This window comes from Dendropsophus ebraccatus, chromosome 5 (genome assembly GCF_027789765.1).
Source record: "Dendropsophus ebraccatus isolate aDenEbr1 chromosome 5, aDenEbr1.pat, whole genome shotgun sequence".
NCBI classification, from domain to species: Eukaryota; Metazoa; Chordata; class Amphibia; order Anura; family Hylidae; genus Dendropsophus; species Dendropsophus ebraccatus.
In genome coordinates, this window is record NC_091458.1 from 33,798,183 (window position 1) to 33,816,937 (window position 18,755).

The 18,755-nt window shown below is 41.1% G+C and overlaps 1 protein-coding gene across 2 annotated transcripts in view; it reads left to right on the forward strand.

Annotated features, from left to right (window-relative positions):
• The window catches only part of SGCG (sarcoglycan gamma), a 189,979-nt gene that overhangs the window by 47,434 nt on the left and 123,790 nt on the right, over positions 1 to 18,755 (forward strand). Inside the window, exon 1 of one of the 2 annotated variants that reach the window (XM_069972054.1) lies at positions 13,278 to 13,528. The exons of the other annotated variant lie outside the window; for it this stretch is intronic. The gene's annotated coding sequence lies outside the window, so the exon portion shown is untranslated. Of the gene's footprint in view, positions 1 to 13,277; positions 13,529 to 18,755 lie in introns of those variants that run through there. 2 annotated transcript variants of the gene reach the window in all.

Consider the following 18,755-nt stretch of genomic DNA (forward strand, 5'->3'; position numbering starts at 1 on the left):
TATCAGATACCTGCACGCGGTACATGGGGCAGTGTGGCTTGATCAATTCATACACAAAATTCTGATGTTTTTTATGCAGCTGAGAGGCACTAGTGTCAGCCATAGGTGTGAGGTGCAGCGCTCTTTTTCTTCCCTGAACCGTACAGTGGTACTTTTGTTTATCAAAATCTGTTGGGCTGTTCCAAACATAGTCTGCAAAAGTGGATATGCAAATGAGCTTGTTTGGTGCACTGGTTGTGCTATTACTGCTGCCTCTTGTGCATGTGCTTTATTGTCATTGCATGGTAATTGGGTCATGGGAAGCGGGTGGTGATAGACTTAAGACCGCCCCCGAGGCACCAAAGTAATTAGCATATTCAATTATTTAAGAATGTCTCAGGAGTAGCACAACAGATTTTAATAGGTGAGGTGACCTTGAACACAGAGGAACTTTCCCTATCACCCCATATTAGAAAATCAGTATGGGGGTGTGGTGATGATAGATTCCCTTTAAGGAGTTGTATAGCTTTCTGTTACACGAAGACGGACAGTAAATTCTCACCACCTTGAACTTGCTGTCTTTTGCTGTTTATAGTTAAGACCTTGTTCAGTGTCAACATTTTGGTGCTAAACTTTATTACTTTACAAAGTCTGTGTCACCAGTGGGAGAGAATAGAATAGATGATACTATGTATACTAATAGGGTTCCAGACTGTATCAATTCTCTACGTCCTGAGGTTAATTGATATTGCTCCGAGAGATGTAATAAACAAGGTAATTTCTTTTAGGTATGGTGTTTGTGTTCAAGGGTCAGCAGATTCTAGATACAGGAAAAGCAACTAATCAATATGTTATTTAACTTCACAACTCTGGTGACCGGGTCCATTTGTCTTTTATGCACATTGATCCTAGAAACTAAACAATGGATATAAAAACATCCTCATTACAGGAAAAGTTATTCATAAACTACACACACCTATCTTAAAGGGGTAATCCAGATTTTTTTTTTCAATACATTTCTTTATTAACGTTATATCACTTTGTTTTGTTTTTTACATATAGACTTGTGATGATTACTTGGAGTAAGAGACCACACAGCTGCTGCCACCAACATTTGTGCTGGCAACTGCAGGGCAATGCAAGCCCTGCAGTTCCCGATCCCCCACTCAGGTCTAGTATTCTCCTGATCCCCTTCTTTGATCTAGCTTTGTTAAGGCAACACAATACAAAAAAAAAAAGTTTTCTCCAGAATATATATTGGGTGGGTACTCAAATGAAATCCATGCAAAAAGATGTTGGCTTTGGGGAGATTTGAACCCAGGATGCCTGTACCTTTGTAAGTACAAAAGGGACCAGGCATTCGCACCAGCAATGTTGTGCCTGAAACTCAATTCCTTAGGGGCCTATTCCACGGAGCGATAATCAGCCGAATCGGAGCGATAATCGGCCGAATTGGCCCAATTCAGTGCGTGGGACCCCGGGAGAAGGAGAAGACTTGCAGCCCGGACAGGTAATGTATGGTGCAAGGGCTGCAAGGACATCGGTAACGATGTCCCTGCAGCCCTCGCTTAACGATCATCAGGGCCGTGGAATAGGCCCAGTAAACGAGCGCCGATCTAGCAGATTGGCGCTCGTTTACATCGTTGATCGGGCCCCCATCGGCCCGTGGAATAGGACCCTTAGACATTATTTTACAAAAACAATAAAGGGAAAATGACAACTGACTGCACAGATATGTATATATTAGGATCTGGGATATGTATATATCCGTGCTGTCAGTTTCCAGATGACACAGCAGGGTATACTTACCATGCTTCTTGTGACCTGACATCCGGCTGTCTAGTCCTCTGGTCCCTGCTGTAACTTCACGCCATCACCTCCTTCAAAATGATTAACAGCTGGATGAGTCAGGGCCTGAAGATACAGCTGGCAGCCAGAGGACTGTGCCGAATGCCGGATCACAAGCAGCGTGGCTGGTAAGTATGAACTGGTTGTGATCTGGAAACTGACATCACAGATATATACATAGCCCAGACCCCAATATATCCATATCTGTGCTGTCTGTTTCCATGGCTGGATCGTTCATGCAGCTCGGCTGTTCGATGTGGCGGGGTGTGGTAAGGCACTCCAAACGAAAAGTGCCGATCCCGCTGATCAGCGCTCATTTGCAACTGCCTATGTCTGACAAATTGCTCCATTGTAAAAGGACCCTTAGGGTCAATGACAGGATGAGGCTACACCTACCACCTATTCCCATCCAATCTCTCATAATAATAGCTAATACTGACCTGATACATTTCCCGCTACTGCACTGCCTTTGCACTTTGTCCTCTACAAGTCTCTGTTTACTTGCTGTTTGGGGTCACATATACCTGAGAGATGGAAACTTTGCATCCTTTTACTTTACAGGTCTATATAGCAACTATCACTTTTAGCACGGTGCACCGCTGTTATAGATTTGGAGTCATTTCCGCTCGCACGGACTACGTTTATCTTGTCTAAATTTAGGGCAAAATTAATACATTTTCCGCAATATTTAGATTTTTAATCAATCTTAAAAGAATTGCTAAATTTTCCGAATATCTGATGGAAAACAGCAAGGCATCGAGTTCATGCTGCGACATCACTGACTTGATGAATAGCGGGATATGGAGTAAAGTGTACTCTGTAGGAAAGTACATGAGAGTAAGCAACATAATGACAAGTTTGGAACCTTTTTAGTGGCATTGTTAGTTGGCATGGCTAAGAGTTCAGGAAGCTTTACTATGTCTGTAATGTTTGTAAAACACTACAATCTTTTATGCTTATATTCCCCTTGCCCGTGATTTTCGCGAGATCCCCATGGTGAAAAACATGCCATTTAAAACCATCAAATTACCATCAAACAACTTGTTGAAAATAGCTGAGCGACAACAATAACCACAAAACAAGTAAATTGCATTAAAATGAGACTCTCTTGAATATTCCCAGCAGCTAATAGTGTATGAACATTTGCGAGGACCCTCGGGATTTCAGCTGTTGTTTAATACTTACAGTTTTTGGAAAGTCAGAACTTGTAATTTAACTTTCTGAAGAGTTTTAATGCATTTTCATCTGGAGAAACATTTATATTTATGATTAAGTATGAAATGATGCTTACAGGATGACGTATTCATGGAAACCTTTAAAGGGGTAGTCCACCCAAAAAAAATTTCTTTCAAATCAACTGCTGCCATGAAGTGACAGAGATTTGTAATTTACTTCTATTAAAAAATCTCAAGCCTTCCAGTACTTATCAGCTGCTGTATGCCCAACAGGAAGTTGTATTATTTCCAGTCTGGAGAGCAGGAGGGGTTTTCTATGGGGATTGGCTCCTGCTTTGGACAGTTCCTGACATGGACAGAGGAGGCAACAGAGAGCACTGGGTCAGACAGGAAAGAAAACACTACTTCCTGCTGGACATACAGCAGCTAATAAGTACTGGAAGACTTAAGATTTTTTAATAGAAGTGAATTACAAATCTCTGGCACTTTATGGCACCAGTTGATTTGAAAGAAAAAATTTTTGGGTGGACTACCCCTTTAAATAAAGACTTTAAAGAATGTTTCCATACAATAAAGCAGATTCCAACTTTTTGAAACACAAACTAGCTAAAACTGGCAAAAGATTTATCGGTATGTTTTTCACAAAATTGTTCCATAACAGAACAGCCCAGTACCCTCTTGAGAGGTGTCCCCAGTAGTCACCTCTTCTATCCATCCTTACGGATCCACTGTGATTGCTTGAGAGAGTATCAGAAGCCTCCTGAGTAATATGTCCCAGGCATACTAAAGCCGGGAACTATTCGAGCTTAAAGGTCCTCATACACCTTCAATAACTGTGATGGCCAAACAATTGTTCAGACGTCAGTTATGTCTCCTGTCCGACCCCCGTCCTCACCATACAGAGGAAAGTTTTAGTAGTGCTCTGGCTTGTATCTCCCAGAGAAAAGGGGTAAGGCAGTAATTTTCCATCAAGCCCGACCCTGTCACCACTGATATCTTCTGTCAGTGGTTGGTCAGGAGAGCGGTGAGGACGTACCTGGGCATCCGTGTCTGATGGATACAACAGCTGTGAGCTGCAGCATGTAATGTGAACTTGATAAAAATAAAAGGAATATATGTCAAGAAGGCATTTGTGAGTATTTTGTGTTCTGGATCCTCAGAGCATGAAGGTTCATACCGGACCGAGTGAATCCACTGACTGGTGAGATAACCATTTATTTCCTCCATACCTATTGTTTTATACATATTGGTCAGGAGAGCCCCATGCACCACAAGCAGCAAGTATTTCAGGTTTTGCAATTTCAGGTTTGCCTCAGGTGGCAGAAAACCAAGAATCTGCCCTTATTGTAGCTCAGTCTCACCTGTCCACGTTTTGTGATTGCAAGCAAGTCTCACTTGTTCACATTTTGTGATTGCAGCTCAGTCTCACTTGTTCACATTTTGTGATTGCAGCTCAGTCTCACTTGTCCACGTGTCAAGATTGCAGCTCAGTCTCACTTGTCCACATGTCATGATTGCAGCTCAGTCTCACTTGTCCACGTTTTGTGATTGCAAGCAAGTCTCACTTGTTCACATTTTGTGATTGCAGCTCAGTCTCACTTGTCCACGTGTCATGATTGCAGCTCAGTCTCACTTGTTCACGTGTCATGATTGCAGCTCAGTCTCACTTGTCCACATCTCATGATTGCAGCTCAGTCTCACTTGTCCACGTGTCATGATTGCAGCTCAGTCTCACTTGCCCACATGTTGCAATTGCAGCTTAGTCTCACTTGTCCATGTGTTATGATTGCAGCTCAGTCTCACTTTTCCACATGTTGCAATTAGAGATAAGCGAACCGGTTCGGCCGGTATGGGATCCGGTTCATACTTTTCCAAAAGTCCGAGTCCGGTCGGATTTGGATTTTTGGAAGTCCGCTCCAAAATTTTTTTTCTTCTTGCTTTCTAAAATGGCAGCCGCCCTGCTGCTGCACGCTGCTGTACTGAGAAGATATTGTACAAAAGCAAAGACAAAAAGATTATTAGGAAAGCGGAGAGGAGAAACATATAGTGACTGAGAGAGAAAAATAGAAAGATAGATAGGTAGATAGATTAGGCATAGGAGAGCAAAGGGTGCACAGAACAAAAACGTGCTATACAGATATCCAAGTACTATAGTTGGACCCTTGGAAGAGTGTATATGACATAGGTGTTTTCTTGAGGCACAAATATACCTCGTGCATGTGTGTAGAATAAAACTCTAAAAAAAAGTGCTATACAGATATACAAGTACTATAGTTGGACCCTTGCGAGTGTGGTGGAGAGACTGCTCTTTCACTGCATTTGTGACCTTTTTCCTGCATAGACCCTGTAATGGTGAATTTCCTGCATAGACCCTGTAATGGTCAATTTCCTGCATAGACCCTGTAATGGTGAATTTCCTGCATAGACCCTGTAATGGTGAATATTGAAGTCTAAAGATAATGATGTTACTAACATGTAGAGCCCTAAATAACCAAATACACTACCCCCGTATCATATAGATGCTTTAAACTATGAAATCCGAAATTCGGTCGAACCGAACTTTAAAAAAAAATCCGGAAGTCCGGACTTTTGAAAAGTTCGCTCATCTCTAGTTGCAATTGCAGCTCAGTCTCACTTGTCCATGTCTTGTGGTTTCAGCTCAATCTCACTTGTTCACGTGTTGCGATTGCAGCTCAGTCTCACTTGTCCACGTGTTGCGACTGGAGCTCAGTCTCACTTGTCCACATTTTGCAATTGGAGCTCAGTCTCAATTGTCTTTGTGTTGTGATTGCAGCTCATTCTCACTTGTCTACGTGTTGTGATTGCAGCTCATTCTCACTTGTCTACGTGTTGTGATCGCAGCTCAGTCTCATTTGTCCACGTGTTGTGATCGCAGCTCAGTCTCACTTGTCCACGTGTTGTGATTGCAGCTCAGTCTCACTTGTCCACGTGTTGCGATTGCAGCTCAGTCTCACTTGTCCACGTGTTGCGATTACAGCTCAGTCTCACTTGGCCACTTGATGTAATTGCAGCTTATTCTCATTCTGAGCCGAGCTGCAATACCAGACATTACCTGTACATCATCGAGGCAGTGTACTAGCTTTTTTATAATATTTTTATAATGCTGTACAAATTTGGTAACAAGAAATTGAGTCAGGGTCTTTATAACAAACGGATAAAATCTGGAATAAAGGAAATTGTTCCCTCTACCGTGACTGCTTCATTACTATTAAAAATGAAATCCTGGTTCAGCCACAGATTAAACCGTTGATGACAAATGATAGCTTGTATAATTGCTGGCATGTTGCTTTGATGAATTATATTTGCAGTGACTTTGTGAAGAAATGTAATTATTGTACTGTACAGCAAATATTAATGCAGCATGTGCTCACTCCTCATGTAAATCAATAGAGGCATAATTCACTAGAGGCAAACTTTATCCTAGGCAGAATCAAGGAATACGTTTGCAGGGTTTCCGGATAGATTTGTTAACTTGCCATTCCTTAGTACGCTGCCAAATCCAGTCTCCAAATGCATTGTACATATATTTCCAGTGCTGAAATCTCTGGGGTTATATAAAATTGATCATACTGTAAAATCATAGTTTAAAACTAGACAGTCATATTGAAAATTCAGTAGTCCCGCAGGTGCAGTGGTCTCAGTTTGGTTAACTGTATTTTTTCTGGGCCATTATAACATGAAACAACATTCATCTTGCAGTGCCACAGTGCTGAACGTAGTTATCCGGAATGGCCATTGTATCAGCACAGGCAATTCATTGGGAAAATGCTAGTAATTGGACACAATGATAATCAATCAGTACATGACATTAAATAGATACAATCGGTGGGTGCTGGGGTACAGCCGTGATGGATCTACTTGTGCCCATCAGACGAATTGCACATTGTTATATTTCTGTACTGCCCTCAACATTCTATATGTGCTGCACCTCTCTAACTGTGCTATATGTACTGTTCCACTATCTTCTTACACTACATATACTATACTGCTTTCTACCTGTGCTGCATGTCCAGTGTTGCTCTCTACCTATATTACTGCCCTCTACCTGCTGTTCTGTACTGATGTCTTCCTATACTACATGTACTGTACTATTGTCTTTCTATGATACCTGTACTATGATGATATTCAGCCATACTACATGTACTGTGCTGCCCTCTACTTGTGCTAATATTGCTGTACTGCCCTCTAGTTGTGCTACATGTACTGTACTACTATCAACCTGTACTAAATGTAGTGTACTGCTCTCATTTTGTACTACAGTTACTAAACTGTACTGTTCTGCTCTCTACCTGTGCTGCCAGCACTGTACTGCCCTCTAGCCGTGCTACATGTACTGTACTACTATATATTATCGGTGTAAATAAGTGTAGTTGACAAAGCTTTGTGACAAGGTACTCTGCACTTGCCATATTTGAAAAATTGGGTGGAGCGTAGCTAATAAGGGGCATGTTACTCTGAGAGGCTGGTAATCTCACACAGTAGATCACTGAATACATGCAGTTATCTATCTGTAGTACATATACTCTACTGCCCTCTTTTTATACTACCCGTATCACTGGTACTTGTTCTCTTCTTATATACTAAATATGGTGATACTTGTTGAAGAGACTGAGTGGTATATGGAGATAGGGCCTTATTACACGGAACAATTATCGTTCGAAAAATCGTTAGATTGTTCGGATTTGAACGATAATCGTTTAGTGTAATAGCAGACAACGATTAAACGACCAACGAGAAACCGTTAGTCGCTTGATAGAGTTTGGACCTATTTTTATCGTTGATCATTTGCAAATCGTTCACATGGAATAAGACGTCGTTCGTTCGCAGTAGCGGCAAACGCAATAGCGTTGAGAAGACGACCGCAAGAAGGATCATAAGTAACGATCATCGTTTCGTGTAATTAGGCGAACGATTTCAGGTCGCTCGCGATAACGGTCGTTTGAGATCGTTAATCGTTAAAAAAACCCTTTGTGTAATAGTACCCATAGTTTCAAGCAAAGCTCCATGGGAAAAGGTATACAAATTAGTTCTGCCATGAGACATTGCCTGCACTGCATCTAGGACATCTCTGCCCTGTGCAGATGTTGGGTAAGAGACCCAAAACAACTGTCTGCAGATAGGTTTCTAATTTCTTTGGAAGTGGCTTTAGTATAGTTGGTTTTGGGATAGTGTTCTTCCTTCTAGAGACCAGCTAAATTGCATACTTTTTATTTCCTCATGGAGCATTGCCTAAAATAAAACAATATACACTAGCGAGTCTCCTCAATGATAATCATTATGCCATAGCCGGGGTGCTGAGGATGGTATGCAGCAGGTGGGCTGTGGTGTTTGTACTAGGGCACTTACCAGGAATGGTGGTACCCACCTCCGGACACATAGGCAGTGGCAATTGAAAGTTTAGCATAAGCTGTTGGTGCAGGTGTGGCGACAAAAATAGGATAGAGTCCAGCACCTAACTAAAGGTGACTTTACTGGCAAACTTCAGTGCAATACAGGATATAATACTCGGAACTTGATAGATCCAGGTGACTGTAGTGCGTGATCTAGTGACTGAAGTGTAGAGGTAGAAGTGGAAGTAAAGCTTACTCACATAAGGTATAGGGACTGTCTTGGGGCCTTGTTCAAGGTAGAAATGTATCTGTGTGTATGTATATATATATATATATATAATTATATATCTGAACGCCTTCCTCCCAACCAGTTCAGAGAGTGTCAGGTTGGGTAGCATGAGCCCCAGGCCTTTACAACTAGGCTTAGCAGACTTCCCAGGATAGCCATGCTAAACCAGTAAGATACTTCGGCTTGCTTCTCTTTGTCTTACTGAGGATCAGTCCTGTACCTTCTTTAGACTAAAGAAGTTGGATGCAGCCCTAAGAATGCCTGAAAATCACGGATACAGCCAGAGGCTGTATTCCCATTTTCCAGGACTCCCTAGGGCTGCAACCAACTTCTTCAGCATGAGCATGTCCTGCCGATCCTGACCTGTCCAGTGACTACAAACTTACAGACTGCAAACTTAGCGCTGCACCCACTGGTAATTAAATGCAGACAGACTGTTATTTGAACGTCATTTCACGTATTTCTTAGGTTGGTGTACAATGCTAATATACCAAACCTTAGTGAAGATGACCGGACATAGTCGCAGACTTTCATTCTACTTATCTCTATAGGCACGTTTAGCATATGCCATGTTTTTTTGCTAGTTTTCCACTATACCGATGGGAGCAAAGTCTTACAATACTTCATCCCTTTGTTCTCCCAGAATCTTGAACTGAACTTGTTAAAACTTCCTTCTCTGCATTTTTTAGTTTTTCGCTTATGGTATAAAACACTATATGCGATTAATCAGAGGATCCCTAACTGGCTGCAGTTGCCTGAGAAATCTGCATGTGGTTGGCTTAATAGAGCGTCCTGGCTTGTAATGTAAGTAAGAAGAACTTCCCGCGGAGCTCACAGCGCTCTGGTTATAACCCTAATTGGTGAAAAGAGACTCCTTCTCCCCCTGGCTGGGATAACATAAATTTCCCTGTATTGTTTTTATTATGTTGGGGCTTTTATCTTTGGAGCAGCTACGCCGCTAACTTTTCCATCTGAATAAAATACATTTTTATAAGTACCGCGAGCGCGCCAGTAATTTAGTTAGGAAATTAATTTAATCATTTTTTTGGTGTTGGTATAGAAATGAAATTCTTATAGCGAGAAGGAACTCATGGGAAATGTTGTTTACTTTAGTTAGCCTTAGGGAAAACCTTGAAATACTACATCATTCTTATTGCTTTCTTCTAGATGCTCATAGGATTATCATAAATTGTATCCTTCTCTTCTCTTCTGGTGCTGGTACATGTCTTACTTTCCTCTTCACCGTCGGTCCAGCACTGTTAGAAGTAATCTTCATTCCCATGCACTGTTAGGAGCACTTCCTCATCATCGGCCCGCTCCTTCTAATGATAATCAATGTAGGAGGCAGGCTGGATGATGCAGCAGTGTTCCTATTGGTGCATCAGAGCAAAGATTACTCCAACTTACCGGCTCCGAGGAGGAAGGCAACACACATACCTTCCTCCTCAGCGTTCCTGGCACTATAAGGGACTATTAGCAGGTAAGATTCGTCTTGCTGTGCTGTTGCTGTTTCTTTCTGCTCACATAGCACCTTGCAAGGCCAATGCATCAGTGACCCATTCTCCCTCCACATTCTACTTATAATACTGTACTTTAAATTATCCCCTAACTTTGACCAGCACTATATTATGGCATAGCAGAGAAGCAAATGTGTTTTGCTGTGCTGCAATTTGCCAGATGACTAAGGTAAAGGACGTCCCTGTGTGAGTACTGTTGGCAAACAGCCCAACTCTGGTCTCAACCTCTGGAATGTAAAGTATAGCTGTAGAATAGCTATGCCCCAGGGAAGGGGCTCTTGGGGCCTTAATCATTGTGTCATCAACCTAATGGGTTCACCTAAGAAAACCATGATGGTTTTTATTTTATTTTTGAAGACATCATATGCCTTTTGTTGTTGTTTGTTTTGTTGGCTATAAGGTTATATATTCTGGTTGGACTGGGAGCTCTGCCTCATCATCACGAGCTGGAATAAAATCCTAGGGGGAGATTTATCAGGGTGTAAATATAGACTGGTGTAAAGTGCCCACAGCAACCAATCACAGCTTAGCTTTCAGCTCTGGTAAAATGACAGAGGAGCTGTGATGGGCTGCTGTCTATATTTTACACCCTTTGATAAATCTCCCCCCAATCTTAAATGACCTACTCTTTGTATTGAAGAAATGCGGACCAATACTGGACCAATACTGTCCTTTACCAGCTTTTAGGAATTAGGTTTTTTACAATAAAAAAATTGAGAGACCTATTTTTTCTATATTTTTTTCCATTTCCAAGTTCTGCTTACACTTAGAAATGTAGAACAAAATCTCATCCATAATATAGAGATGATGGAGGCAGCATCAGTTAATAAAGAAGTATTTCTAGGCACAAGTGCATTACTTTATTGCTGTCTTGACGTCATAATATACTTATAGTACATGTATATTACTGTACATAGTATAGTCTATAAATAACTTTCCATAAAGTTTTCATATTCTTGCTCTCCATTTCAGGTCATTGTCATGTCTTTCCCTATTCAGTTCTCCATGTTTCATGATTTACTATTTTTACCCTTTAAATTCTTACTTTACCTTACAGTTCTGTACATTTTTTACCTTATGATAGTAATTTTTACTAAAACGACAGAAAAGTTACAGATCATGTAGATTGCAGTGATACACTAGATATCTAAAGGCTAACACAGAACGAAATTGCTCCATGTCCCATCAGATGTCCAGATCATGGAATCCTTGGGTCCACCAGGTGGTATGAATGTCAATCAGACTAACAATCACTAAGGGCCCTATTCCACCGGATGATTATCGTTCAGATTATCGTTAAATCGTTCGAATCTAAAAGATAATCGTTCGGTTGAAATGCCGTTAACAATTAACGACCGAACGAGAAATCGTTGATCGCTTTATAAGACCTGGACCTATTTTTATCGTTGCTCATTCGCAAAACGTTCGCAAATCGTTCGCATTGAATAAGACAACGTTCGGTCATTCGCAATAGATACAAACGCAATAGCGAATAAATAGCGAAGAAGAAACGATCGCAATTACGATCATAAGTAACGATTATCGTTCCATGGAAATGAGTGAACGTTTTCAGGTCTTTCGCAATAGCGGTCGTTTGAGATCGTTAACGATTATGCAAACGATAATCGTCCGGTGGAATAGGGCCCTAACACTTAAAGTGGGTTCACACTACGGAATCTGCGTGGATAAGTTCTGGCGGATTCCATCGCTCGTACCCGCTCACGGTGGCGTTTATCTCTGCCAGGCCCATGAACTCAATTCTATGGGCGGGCAAATTCCGCTGAAAGAAATGACATGTCAATTCTTTCAGCTGACATAGAATGGTGTCTATGACACAGGCGAATATGCACGCCGCTGTGAGCAAGTACGAGCGACGGAATCCGCCGGGACTTATCCACGTGGATTCTGTAGTGTGAACCCCCCCTTATGCAACAAAGAAACTGAAAAAAAGGGAAAAAGTAGGTAGAGAGAGAGGAAAGAGGAGAAAAGAGGGTAAGGAAGAAAAAATAAAGGGTGGGGTGGGGGGTGGGGGGGTACCAGACTCAGACTAAACACTCCGAGTTTACCCTTAAACCAGTGTTAGCTGTTTATAATCCGCAGAACATTCGAGGACAGTCCACGCCATCCATGTGGACATGAATTTCTCAGTCCTTTCCTGCAATGATGCCGTCAGCTTCTCGAACTTTTGGATCTCCTCCACCTTACGAATCCAATGATATACTGTGGGAGAGGTTGTAGATTTCCAGTCCGCTGGGATGCAGACTCTACCTGCGTTTACCAAAAATTTTAATAAAGACTTTTTGTACGTTTTAATGTGCTGCTTAATATAAGAGAGGTGGAGTAGTAAAAAGGCAGGGGTATTTAGAATTTGGTACTGTTCCCACCACTAATTTAACACCAACTCCAAGGACTGGCCACCCGCTACCTGCTGCCAAGGCAAAAATACCCTTATACACCCTTTCTCTACCAGAGCTCCTCCGACCACCACCCCACCCCCTCCTTGTCCCTGAACATCCAACATTAACCCTCTCCCGTCCTGTACCTCTTGTCATGCTAGGCCTGGCCCTGGCGCTTGCTGGTCCAGTCTCCTTCCTATGATCAGTATAATCTATTAGAAAATTCTTCAATCTTCTCATAATAATTGGCCTCAGATGGAGTTGTCTTCTGCTAATTCTTTGGTGGCAATAGATGTGTCGGAGTAAGGGATTATAGGAGGATCTTTCTAGACCCTTGTGGGCAAGTTCAGTCCTTTTTTCTGAATTAGGTCTTGACTCCAGTTCTTATAGATGGGGTTACTATTATTTTTTAAATATATTTTTTTTATGTATCTGAGCAGTACTATGTTCCGACAAGTCCTTTTTTACATCAATGTCAAACTCCCCTCTGTGTCAAGCTGATTTACAAATTGCCCTATTTATTCCTGGATTTCTTACATTAATACAAAATTCACTTTCTCTCCTCTGACTTTTATGTCTCCTCTGACCTTTATGGTTTAAAACCTAATTTTTCATATTGTTCTTTGTATAGTGAAATGTGTTTACATCAATGGGGCCGGACGTCTGCCGTCATTTCTCCTCCTTTATTCTTTTAGACATGAGACATGTAGATGTGGAGGGCAGGAGCCAGCTACAATATGAGAGAGTAAAATTAGCTGAGTATGTGGCTGCAGTGGGTTGGAATGTATGATACAGCCAAACATGTGAATGCATTTTGCCTCTCTGATATTTGGCCTGTCTTAAAATATCTTCCACTCCCGGTCTGTAGGCGGTGAGGAACTTCAAGGGACAAACTCCGTCTGCATTAAACTTTACTAAACTTTGTTTTTTTTATCGATACAATCAGCGGGAAGCTGAGCTTCAGACAGCAGAGGTTAGTTACCTTCATATTATCTGTAATGCACTTTATACACAGTCTATTACTGTACTTTGATTTGTTTAAGACTGAATTAAATAGAATATTCCTAGACGAAAGGCTTTTTGACTGCTATACTTTGTTCATACGTTGCAGAACTAGAGGTCCTAGTATGATCTTGGGAGTTGTAGTAGCTGAAGAACATAAGTTGAAGAAACTTTTTGAGTATAATTTATTATTGCTTGGTATTTCTATATGCTTTTTAAGCACATTGATATAATGTAGCAATGTTTGGGTATAGTGTTAGATCTATCAATCATGGCTGGTAGAGCAGCAGAAGGCACCGAATCCGGCCCCTATGACTTATAGTTTAGACTGCACAAAAGTGATGACAGGTTTCCTTTACGTATTATGGTATTACTATTACCACATTTACCTTGTTTTGGTAACTAGAGTTTTCATTTGTGTTTTTCTGTAGTTAAAGGTAACTAGAGATGAGCAAACTTGCTGAAAGTTCGGGTTTGCATGAACCCGAATGATCGGCATTTGAATCACACTGCCTGGAGAAGGTGGATTTAGCCTATGGCTATGTTCCCACAACGTCCTTTCTTGGCCGTTTTGCCAACAATGATAATTAGTGAACATAGCCTATGGCTGTATCCATGTTTTCAAGGCAGTCCTCAGGCTGCGCGATTCAAATGCCGATCGTTCGGGGTCATGCGAACCCAAACTTTCGCCTCGTTTGCTCATCTCTAAAGGTAACCCTGACCATGAAAATGCTGCTTAATCTACTATCAGTATACTATGTAGCAGGAGGAGCTATAAGGATTGATACAGTATATAATTTAGTGGTAACTATTTAGTATCACTTATAATTTATGGATTGAAATCCCTGCTCTTTCTGCACTTAGGAGTCCAGTGGTCGTGCTCCATCAATAAATGAAAGCTTTTACTGTATGTGCATGCAATAATATCTGTCAGTCACTGATTAGGACCGCCCACTGGACCCCTAAGCCCAGAAGAAGCAAGAATTTCAAACAAAAATTTACAGGTTATACTGAATGTTTTCCCATAAAATTATATATCACGGGGGAGATTTATCAAACATGGTGTAAAGTGAAACTGGCTCAGTTGCCCCTAGCAACCAATCAGATTCCACTTTTCATTCCTCACAGACTCTTTGGAAAATGAAAGGTGGAATCTGATTGGTTGCTAGGGGCAACTGAGCCAGTTTCACTTTACATCATGTTTGATAAATCTCCCCCCACTGTTTGTTTTTTTTATGTAACAGGTTCCCTTTAAGCTGTCTTACTTTCAGTAGTATAACAATACACATACAATTTTTATACTTGACTTATGCTGATTACTATTGTCAACTACCTTCTCAGCAGAATGTTATTTACTCTACTTCATTGTTCTGTATGACAGCTTGACTCTTACTGTTATTAATGTCAAGGAGCACTTATGAATGTCCTTACATAGAGATAACTAATCATAAGCAAATCCTGCCGCCCTCCTTTATACCATGATTTGTTTAGAGGCAGCCTGGTTTAAGAGTTGTTGGTAAAATAAATAGCTGCTAGCACCAACAGTACCCCAAACTTTATTGGCCTTCATTCATCTAGTATTCTAATACCCCTATATCTAAGTATCTTTCCTTAAAGGGGTGTTCCGTGAAAAATTAGGGGAAAAGTAGGAGGTCACGGAGTCCGACCTCTGAACCCCTGGTGATCTCCGTACCGAGCCCCACCGGTTCTGTTATGAATAGAGCCCCGGGTCGGCACACGATCCACAGCTCTATTCATCTCTATGGAATGGCGGATAGAACCGAGTACGCCAGAAGAGCGCTGTTCTCAGCTCTTTACGACGCTCCATAGGAATTATTAGAGACACGGGTCGTGTGCCGACCCGGGGCTCTATTCATACCAGAGCTGGCGGGGCCCAATACACAGATCGTCACAAGGATTTTGCGTTCAGACCCCCTGCGATCCCCTACTATTCCCCTATCCTGTGGATAGAGGAAAAGTACATTTTTCCAAAAATAGACTTTAAATAGACTTGCTGGTTTCGGCCACTACCGCCTGGAGCACTTGCCCTCATATCCCTCCTTAAAAAAAAACTTTTAATTGTGAGGGTCTGAGTTCTGAGATTCTCAATAATAATTAATATAATTTGTGCTCAGATTGGCTTTTGCCCTTTTTTCCTAATCAGCACTCCGTGACTTTTCTCGTAAAGCCAAGACTTAACAATAGGTGGAGTCTCAGCAACCAGGTCCCTATCGATAAAAACCTCTGACGTATCACTATGACATGTCTGATGATGTTTTTAAAAATGATAGCTGACCTTCCATCAGAAGCCAAAATTGGCAAATGCATTAATCTTTTTTGTCAAACTTTTTCACATTGATGAGTCTATGGTGGTGGGGTTGCTGCGTTACCTCCATATCTAAATACACTAGCAAAGATTGGGTGTGAGCTCTACCCCTGTGGCAACTAATACCAAGAGCACATATAGCAGCAGATCCCCTTTAAAAAGGTTTTCCATGAAAACCCCATGCCATAAAACAACAAAGGCCTGTATACTTACCTTACACGCTCCTCTGGTCTGCATTCCTGTGTTCTTTCATCTGGTGAAGTCCTGCTCCCCGCTCAGCTAGTCATAGAGCAAAGCCGGGGACTGGGTTATCATTTAGGGAATAACACGGACCATCAGATATAACAGGTGCAACACCACCAGGGGTCCACCTGTCGTAAGTATACTGTAGAGACAAGCGCATGTCGAGCATGCTCGAGTCCAATCATTCTGGATTTGGATACTGTTAGCTGAAAAAGTATACAGTCCTAGGGAGTCCAGGAAAATATTGATAAAGCCAATGGCTGTATTCATGTTTTTCCAGGCAGCTTTAGGGCTGTATCCAACTTCTTCGGCCACCAGTGTTCAAATTCAGAACAATCAGGGTCGGGAATGCACGATTTGCACCCATCTCTAGTATACAGGCATACAGGTATTGGGAGGCATAGGGTTAACTATAAGGTTTTCATGGAAAACCCCTTTAACTATGTCTCTGTTATTTAAATTCAATCTATTCAAATTCCCAATCAAACTGTCTTACATCAGTGCCCATTGAGCTATGTGAGTGTATGTTGGTAACTGTTTGTGCCCCTACCCCCATAACTAACGACACTGCGGTGCCCCCACATAACTAATTCCCAATCATCAATTGACTTGAGTCTGATGAACAATAATGAAGGTAAAAGGCTGTATAATTGCTAAGTCTTGTCACATTTGGCCACCTATGTAGTTTTTATATGTGGCCAGATGGTGTCACAAAGTGAAGACCCTGTAGCATGTTATTCTGTGACTGAATGGTAATGACTTCTCTCTAGAGTGTCTTCCACACCATGTGGATTCAGATTAGACGATAACATTTAGCTATCTGATAGGGAACACTTTAGAATATGGTGACCAGTGAAGCTGCTTATTCGTTTTCAACTAAACCACAGTGCGTATCCAGAATTGCATTTGTTCCACACTCCGTATCATGTATAATTTCTCACTAGAAATAGTCCCAGATACAGATTTGACTACTAAACTTAGCTGAATAAATTGAATAGTGATATTTATATAGTAGAAAAGGTTCCCCCCATGTGATAACCTATGTGGTTTCTAACATTTTTATTAACTTCTTCATTTACCAAAAATGACTCCTTACCACAAAAAACAGCTCTAAAGTCTTGGCCACAAGGTGTCTCCCTTCCCTACTATCTGTTGTCCACTGCCTGTTGCCAGGGAGAATCTGTCTCTAGTAACAGAAAGATAACGATGAAACAAAGCACCAGGGAGAAGGGATTGCCATGTATTATGTGTAGAAGAAAGCCTGGGCCGTGTACCTGTAAGCTATAAGTCCACAGTACTGCTGTGTATTCTCCCGCTCCTTCTCTTTAGCCTCTCAGCAGCAGCTTAGTGCTTAGTGTAACCCCCTTACTGCTGCTGCTGTTTCTTGAATCTCTACTTATTTAATACTGTGTAAACCCAGTGCATCAGTAATCTCTTCACCCTCAAACAGTGAAGCCTGTTTAGTGCACTTTCACCAGCACTATGTTATGACAAGGGCTAGTTTTTGTGCTGTCCTGTGATTGGCTAGGCAACAAATGGAGGAAGTAACCTTTTAATAAAGAAGGGAAAACCTTTACATATGTTGAAGGGCCAAATAAGGTTCCGGAGGGAAGTGTTTTTAAAAAGAAAGTGAATTCAAGAACACAAGCTGAGGTTAGTTGGGGGGAAAGATTATAACCAAAATGAGAAGATTATTTTTACTGAAAGAGTAGTAGATGCTTGGAACAAACTTCCAGCAGATAGGTAGGTAAATCTGCAGTAAGTGAATGTAAACATGCCTGGGATAAACATATAGGGCAGACTAGATGGACCAGGTGGTCTTTTTTCTCCCGACAATCTTGTCTATATTTCTATGATGGATTATTTCATACTTCTCTGGTATTCAGTATTATGTGACTGTGTTCAGTTTAAAAAGGGAAGCACAAGCAAGTGTTCCATACTGTGCTATACTATACCTCGGAATGTCCAGGATTCGCGATGACAAGGTCATCTACAAACTCTCAGTTCTTGGCATTTAGGGGTCAAATGTCAGAAGATGTGGGTGTTCTGTAAATGGGGAGGGTGGTAGAAAATGAGATTTGTTATTTAAATTGGATAAACTGTTTCCAAAGCAAATGACCAAAAATATTTATTATTTCTATTTATTAAATATTGATTGATATATTATTATAATATATTAAATAAATATTGATTGATATGTTAACAATCATATTGATAGCATAAAACATAACATGTTTGCCATTTACATGCTCCAGTGAGGAGCATGACGTGTGGTTATACATTATAGTACCACCGGGTGTATGGCAGTGTGTACGTCCACTTATTAAGCTGGATGCTGGTAGACACACCTGCTCGGACTACTTTTCTACATCTAGGTCTCTCAATAGTATTCCTCACTTTACATCAAAGGAGCCAATAGAAATAGCTTTCTGCCCTGCTTACCTTCTTGGTTTCTAAGGGGGTTACTATACATGTCTCACTATATATATATATATATATATATATATATATATATATATATATATATATAACAGCTGTTAAAGGTGTATTCCACTAAAGGGCTAAAAAATAAAATGCTCCCAAAACTAGGTGGCCTTACTCAACAAGTCCCCATGAGTATTTTGAGCCT